Source organism: Sciurus vulgaris (genome assembly GCF_902686455.1).
Source record: "Sciurus vulgaris genome assembly, chromosome: 2".
Lineage (NCBI taxonomy): Eukaryota > Metazoa > Chordata > Mammalia > Rodentia > Sciuridae > Sciurus > Sciurus vulgaris.
In genome coordinates this window covers 49,470,412-49,477,959 of record NC_136462.1, presented here as the reverse complement: position 1 = coordinate 49,477,959, position 7,548 = coordinate 49,470,412, and positions in this window count along the sequence as shown.

Genomic DNA, 7,548 nt, shown 5'->3' with positions numbered 1-7,548 from the left:
GAGACAGGGTCTCACTGAGTTGCTTAGTGCATCACCATTGCTGAGGCTGACTTTGAACTCACTACCCACCTGCCTCAGCGTCCCGAGCAGCTGGGATTACAGAATGCTTTGATTTTGATTAAGCAATTATTGGTTAAAAGATACTTTTATATAACTCTGTGGAAACCACATCACAGTTTATGGAGTAGGAATGCAATGCTATTTCTTTTCTTAACTACGGGTTTGTATATGCTTATGAAAAGAAAGACACAAGATAAAAACACAAAGATATATATTTAAAAATTCTTCCCTCCTACCTTTGTTCATCTATTCTAGTCCCTTTTGGCAGAGGCATCAAATGATGCTGTTTCTTGTAGATCCCAATTTTATAGAGTATTCTAAGCATATACAAGCAGGTTGTTTCAAAAAAGTTTCATAGTTAGCAATATGATTTTAAAGGGTTTTTCTTTGGCATGCAGAATCATGAAAAATGACCTGAGAGTCATTAATTTTTGGTTAGTTATGGAAAGTATCCTACTTGATCACACTACTTGATCACATAGGAGGCCTATGGTATGGAATCACTGAGAAATGCTTAAATCCTGTATTGGTTTATAAATCCTGTATCACTGGGCTATTGTAACAAAACCCAGAAACCAGGTGACTTAAAACATCTGAACTTTATTCTCTCATGGTTCTGGATGTCAGAAATCTGAAATCAAGGTGTTGACAGGGTCACATCTTTCTGAAGGCTGGAGAGGAGGACCCTGCCTCATCTCTTCGAGCTCCTGGTGGCCTGGGGACTTCCTTGGCTTCTCAGCATAACTGCCTCATCTCTGCCTTTGTCCTCAGGTAGCCTTCTTCGCTCTCTGTGTTTCAAACCTCCCTCTCCTCTTATAAGGACACCACTCATTGGATTTAGGGCTCATTCTGGATCCAGGATTATTTCATTTGTGAACAAATGGGCTCCTAGCTTTGTTACTTTCAGAAAACCCCTTCCTGGCTACCCAGGCTTGAGGGTAGCAGGCCTGCTTCCAAAACCCAACCTCTCGACCATCTTCCTCAAAGCTCACTTAAACCAAACCTCCATGCTGGGCCTAAAATCCTAAAACTTTACTTTTCACTAGGAGAAGAGGAGTAGTAAGGACCACTTAGGCTTTTCAGAACAATCAACATGCAACAAATTTAGCACATATTATACAATGAGTAATAAAGGGGAAAAACCTGATACAACATTTTTTCCTGCTCGCCACTCTAGCAACAGTTTTGAAAATACAGAGACATCTTTACTCTACCTACCCATTCATTTATTTACTCAGAATGCCACTCTGGTTTCCATTTTTATGCCTAGGGCCTCCTAAGGGCCTTTGGAATCACTGCAAGATCTAGAAGTGAACATTTCATGGTTCATGTCTGGAACTCATTTGTTGTATGTAAGTGTCTATGTATATATGTACGTATGGATGTGTGTATGTGTGTATTTATTTTTTCCCTCATTACTAGGGATTGAACCCAGGGGCACTCTACCACAGAGCTACATCCTATCCCTTTATTTTATGTTTTATTTTGAGCCAGGATCTCCCTAAATTGCCCTGGTTTGTTTTGAACTAGCAATCTTCCTAACTCAGCCTCCTGAGTTGCTGGGATTATAAATGTGCACTTCTGTGCTTGGCTAATCATGTTTTTTTGATAGTTTAAAATCCTGGTTGAACTAATAGAGTTCATAAAGGCAATTAGAACTACTAATTATTCTGAATATCCTCAAAAGTAAGCAATTATAATCAACCTTAATGTAAAAGTTGCTAAAATAGGAAAAACACAAGCTACATTTTCTACCAAACTAGGCAGCAGCTTTAATTCTGTACTAATTAAGAAGTTTCAGTTGCAAGTAACAGACACTGATTCAGAATGGCTTTAAAACTAAGAAAATTGTATTAACTTAAATAATAAAAAGTCCAAAGATATGACTGTCTCTATAATATCATCAATTGCCCAGAATTTTCTTGCCTCTCTGTCCTTATCCTTATTTGAGGGCTGATGCCCCTTGTGCTCAGTATTAATGTGACCACCCATGGGAGTTCTGGCAATGTGATTCCTGGTCTGTATCGACTAGGTAGAGAGCAAGTAAAAGTGGTGGTGGACCAACTTAGTTCATGTGCCCACTCTGGATCAGTAACTCACCAAGGGGGATGCCAGGTGCCATTTGTCTCAAATCTAGGTCACTGAGTCAAACACTGGCAAAAGAGGGGAGAAGGAATTACTAACATTAATTTAGGCCAATTAGAGTCCATTCTTTGATTGGGAATAGGGGATAGAAACTTCTTCCCCTAAAGCCCCTGGATTGTAAATGGGTTTTTGTTTCCTGAACATGGCTGGGGTTCTGATAGGTAAGAGGGAAAGGAGGGTAGGTACTTAGTGGGAAACCCGAAGTGACAGTCAGCAGCCCTGATCAGAACTAATGAGGAAGGGTGGCCAGGTACAGTGAAGATCAACAGGGGCTGGTGAGGACAGCAGGAAGGACACTTGCCACGCAGGTCTTAGACCTGTTCTCCCTGTGGTATACCATGAGGGGGCACTTACACTCCCTGTGTTATGGTTTGGATCTTAAATGTCCCCCCAAAGGTTATATGTTGAAGGTTTGGTTCCCAATCCATCAGTGTTCAGAGGTGGGGCCCTTGAGAGGTGGTTTTGGCTGTGAGGGCTTTGACCCCATCAGTGGGTTAATAGATCAATGGGCTATTGGGAACAGGTGGAAACCTTAGGAGGCTGGGCCTGGTTGGAGGAGGTCATTCACTGAGGTGTGCCCTTGAAGGGTGTATTTTGCCCCTGGCCCTTTATTCCTTCTCTCTCTCTCCCCCTCTGCAGCCATGGGGTGAGCCACTTTCCTTTACCGAATGTTCCCTACCATGATGCTCTGCCTCACTACAGGTCCAGAAGCAAAGGAGCCACACAGCTGTGGCCTGGAACCTCTGAAATGGAGCCAAAATAAGTCTTTCTTTCTTTAAGTTGATTTTCTCAGGTATTGGTCACAGTGACGAAAAGCTGGTTAGAAACAGTGGGAACAGGCTGCCCAGATTGTCTGAAGGAGCGTCCAGGTGGCACTGAGGAGTGGTAGGAGAGGGGGGTTAAGGAAAGAAACTCACACTCTGGCTGTATTTGTAAAAAGTAGTCTGTTGAAGCAAGGTACTGAATTATCAATAGTCTCATGGCGTAACCCACCGACTGGGGAACGTAGAAGGCTAAATCATCTCTCTCATACACACACCCTCCTGTTATGAGGAACCCAGAAGCCAAGCACGCCAGTTCAGTTCCTGCTTTACTCAAACCTCCTACAAATTGTTCTTCCAGGAACACTCATGTCTGGCCTTGCCATTTATCAGCTGTGTGCTCTGAGAATGTTGTTTCATCTCTTTGCACTTTGTTTTGCCCTTGTGTAAAGTAAGATTAATAATGGTCTACCCTCATTTACATGGGGTTGTCAAGGGTTGAGTAAGTTCATATATGTAAAGTGCTCAGAAGAAAAACCTGGAACTTAGCATGATAGTGATGATTATATAGAGATAATTAAAAAAAAAGGAACTCTGTGTGTTTGCCTATGTGTGTGAAAAATAAAAGGGGGAAATCAAATGGGGACAGAACAGAATAATACTGCTATGGAGCTATAGTGATTCTGAACAGAACTAAGCCTGTGCGTTGCTATGGAAAGGGGGACGCCTTCACTTCCCACTTTCTTCCTCTGGCATGGCAATGTCTCCGACTTCTAGCCTTTTCCTGTCCCCCCACTGGGCGTGTGGGGCAGGTAACTTGTCTCAGTTTCACAGGTCCACAAATGATAGACATTTTAGTCAGCTTTTTCACTGCTGTGTCTAAACGATCTCACCAGAACAATTGTAGAGGAGGAAAAGTTTATCTGGAGGCTCACAGTTTCAGAGGGCTCAATCCACAGAGAGCAGGCTCCATTCCTTGGGGCCTGAGGTGAGGCAGAACGTCATGATGGAAGAGTAGTGGAGGAAATCAGCTCATATGATGATCAGAAGGCAGAAAGAGGGGTCTCCACTTTCCAGATACAAATATATACCCCAAAGCCACACCCCAATTCTCACCTCCTCCAGTCATATCCTTCCACTTCATTACCACTCAGTTAATTCCTATTAGGGGATTAATTCACTGATTGGGTTAAGACTTACAACCCAATCATTTTACCTCTGACCATTCTTGCATTGTCTCATGTGTGAGCCTTTTGGGGACACCTCACATCCAAACCAAACCAACAGAGAAATTGTGATTCAGAAACTGCAATTAATGAGTTACACCTGGGCCTGAATTAGAGGATGGGATCCTGACCTTTGAAGTGATGTTATAATGCAAGAGACTTTGTAGAACTTGAGAAGGGACAGGCGCATCTCGCCTGTGGGAGGGACACGGATCATTGGGGACTAGAGGGCCAATTGGGGTTGCCTCTAAGATGGCCCCCAATGAATTCCACCTTCTAGTCTTCTCCCTGCTCCCCTTGAATGTGAGTCAGACCTGTGACTTGTTTCTCATCCACAGAGCATGGTATAGGGGCTGGACTGTGGCTGCTGTGATTATATTAGAGAAGACTGTCACTTCCACCTTGCTGATTTGCTTCCAGACTACTGCATTTTCTGTTCTGTGAACTATGTTCTCTAACCATTTTACATTGCACTGTGATTTTGCTCCCTTGCTGGCCTTGATGAAGTAAGGCTCATGAGGCAAGGGACTCGGGGTGGCTCTGAGAGACAGGCAGCAAGGAGCTGAGGCCTCAGCTGACAACCTTCAATGAACCAAATCCTGCCAATGGCCATATAAACTCGTGAGCAAGTCTGTCTCCAGTTGAGCCCCTGATGAGACCCCAGCCCTGGCCGACTCATTAATTGCAGCTCTGTGAAAGACCCTGAAGCAGAAGATGCAGAATTCCTGGATTCCTGGCCCATTTGGAACTACTGATCCAGTTAGAGAAAGATATTGACAGAGCCCTATTTATCCCTTGCTATGGTAAATCTTGGCTGGATAACATATGTACATGCCGAACACACAATAATTAATCTTCATATAGAAAATATTGGGGAAATTTTTCATAATTTCAAGGAAAATACAACCTACACGCCAAACTTTCTAGATGTCAGGGCTCAGAGAATGGTGCTTGGCGTGCTGAGTGCTTTGAACTAAAGGAGAGGTCTCTCTGACCTGCTCCTGTCTCTCGTTACTCCTTCTCCCCTAAAGCACAGGGAGAGGTTTTCTCTGAATTTCCTTTATCAGCCTTGAGGACACATCCTCCAGAAAGAATTCAATTGTTCTGGAGCCCCTTCCCAATCTCATCACCGGGGGAGACTGACTCATATCACAGGAAAGAAGACCAAAGGTGAACATCATGTCCAGACAGACTTAGTTGCAGGCTCTCACGTGTTAGTTAAGCACATCCATTCTCTCTCCAAAATCATCGAGTTTCCCTGGAGTTGCCTACATGTCTCTTGCCTACCAAGAGAGTGTCCAGGCTTTTAAATTTCATTAGGTTATTGGGAACTCACTTTTCTTTCTTGTGAGGCTCCAAGCACAAGATAATCTTATAAGCCTTTTCTCTGCTGACCTGTTTACTGTCATTTTATTTCATGAGCTCAATTTATGAAACCCTCAGAGAGTAAAGGGGTAGTTCCTTTTCTACAACATTAGAGATGGAAAGAAAAATTCAACAACATAAAACTCAAAAGACTTCTGTATGAAATTAACATGAACAGTATGGGGGGAAGAAAAAAATTAACTGGAAAAAAATTCCTGTTTATACATTGACAAAGGGTCATTTCCCTTAATATACAGAGTTCAACAGATCAAAATCACAGTGCAATGTAAAATGGTTAGAGAACATAGTTCACAGAACAGAAAATGCAAGTGACTTTCAGACATAGGTAAAGATGTTTAACCTTATAATAAAAAGAAATCACATTAAAATTACAATGAGATACCATTTTAAGAAATCTGTTAGTTGAGAAATTTATGTTTGAGTACCCTGTGTGTGGGGGAAACACATGCTCTCATGTGGTAGTATAAATTGCTATAAACTCTATAAAGGGCAATTTGACAAAATAGCTATCAAACTTTGGCATAGAAATCCCTCCAGAAATGTTACCTATATATATCTACCTGCATGTGATATATGTTCAACGACAATCAGTAAGTCCCACTTTGTAACAGGGAAAAACTGAAAATGACCAACATGTATATAAACAGGGTACTGTTCAAATATTTAATTTCAATGACCAAATAAAACAAGGCAGTTCTATTTATACGGACATGAAATAGTATCCTAAGTTGTTTTACAAAATAGAGCAAAGAGGGAAACGTTGTGTAATGCATGCTATTTGTGCAAAACCCTCATACACATCAGACATGTTTGCACATGCAAAGAATATTTCTGGAAAAACAGACATGAAATGAGTGATGGTGTTTACTTCTAGGATGGAGAACTAGGTGACTGGGGTGGGGTAGAAATGAGATGGATACTTACTTTATATTTTATGGTTTTTAAATATCTTAAGTGAATATTATGAATGTATCCTTTATTCATAGTTGTTAGTAAAACTACTCAAGTTTTGACACCCAAATGCTCTCTCCAGGACTTAAAAGGTGGGTACACTCTCAGGCAGAGAGAAAACCAGTGAATGCCAAGAGAGCCAGTGAATGCCCTCTCTCCTGGCATAAAAGGGGAGAACGCCCATTGCATTTTAAAAGTTCATCTTAAAATAGTGTGTTGCAAAACTTGCTGGGCTCAGCCCTTAATGGTTGTTGGTTAGAAGATTGTCAGGGATCATTTTCTAAAAGTCAACTTACAATCCTCTATAATCCAGAGGTTTTTTTTCCTGTGCACATTTTTAGGATTTAGAGAAAGTGGCTGGCTAGCAGAGTTGACAGATCCATACAAAGCTGGAGAAGCCTCAGAGAAGTGGTCCCCGTACCCCTGTTTTCTCATCATTCTATTTTCCTCATTCCAGCCAGTGCTATGCTGCTCTTTCCTGGGTCCGGCCTTTGCCACAAGCTCTGCAGCTGCAGGGACTGACAACCCCGCCCCTTCCCTCTCTAAGTCTGGAACAGCCCTTGTTGGCACTTCTGCAGCTGTGACTCATTGCAAATGTTTTGCATTCCGGGATGTTCTGCAGGGTTTTGGGTCTCCCCTGTGGCTCAAAGCACTAGGCAAGTTGGAAGAAAAAAAGAGGCGCCACAGCTGCCAAAACATTGAAGGGATGAGGGGGAAATTTTAAGGAAGTTGAAAAGATTTTGTGTAGGAGGGACCCCAGCCAGACAGCCATTCCTGCTCCCTTGTGGGGGCCTGTTGGTAACTTGAACATGGTCCCTGGAGGCTGAGCCTGAAGGGGTTGTTCAAACCCCAGTGAAGCACACAAGGTCTAAAAGTGCCACACCCCATCTGTAGACCATAGTCATGAATCCCTGAAAGAGTGGGTGGAAGCTACTCCAGAAGGAGAAAAATGTGTCATTTATATTTAAATGGATTTTTGGTTCTTCAAAAGATTTTTTTTGGGTAGGGATTGAGGGATT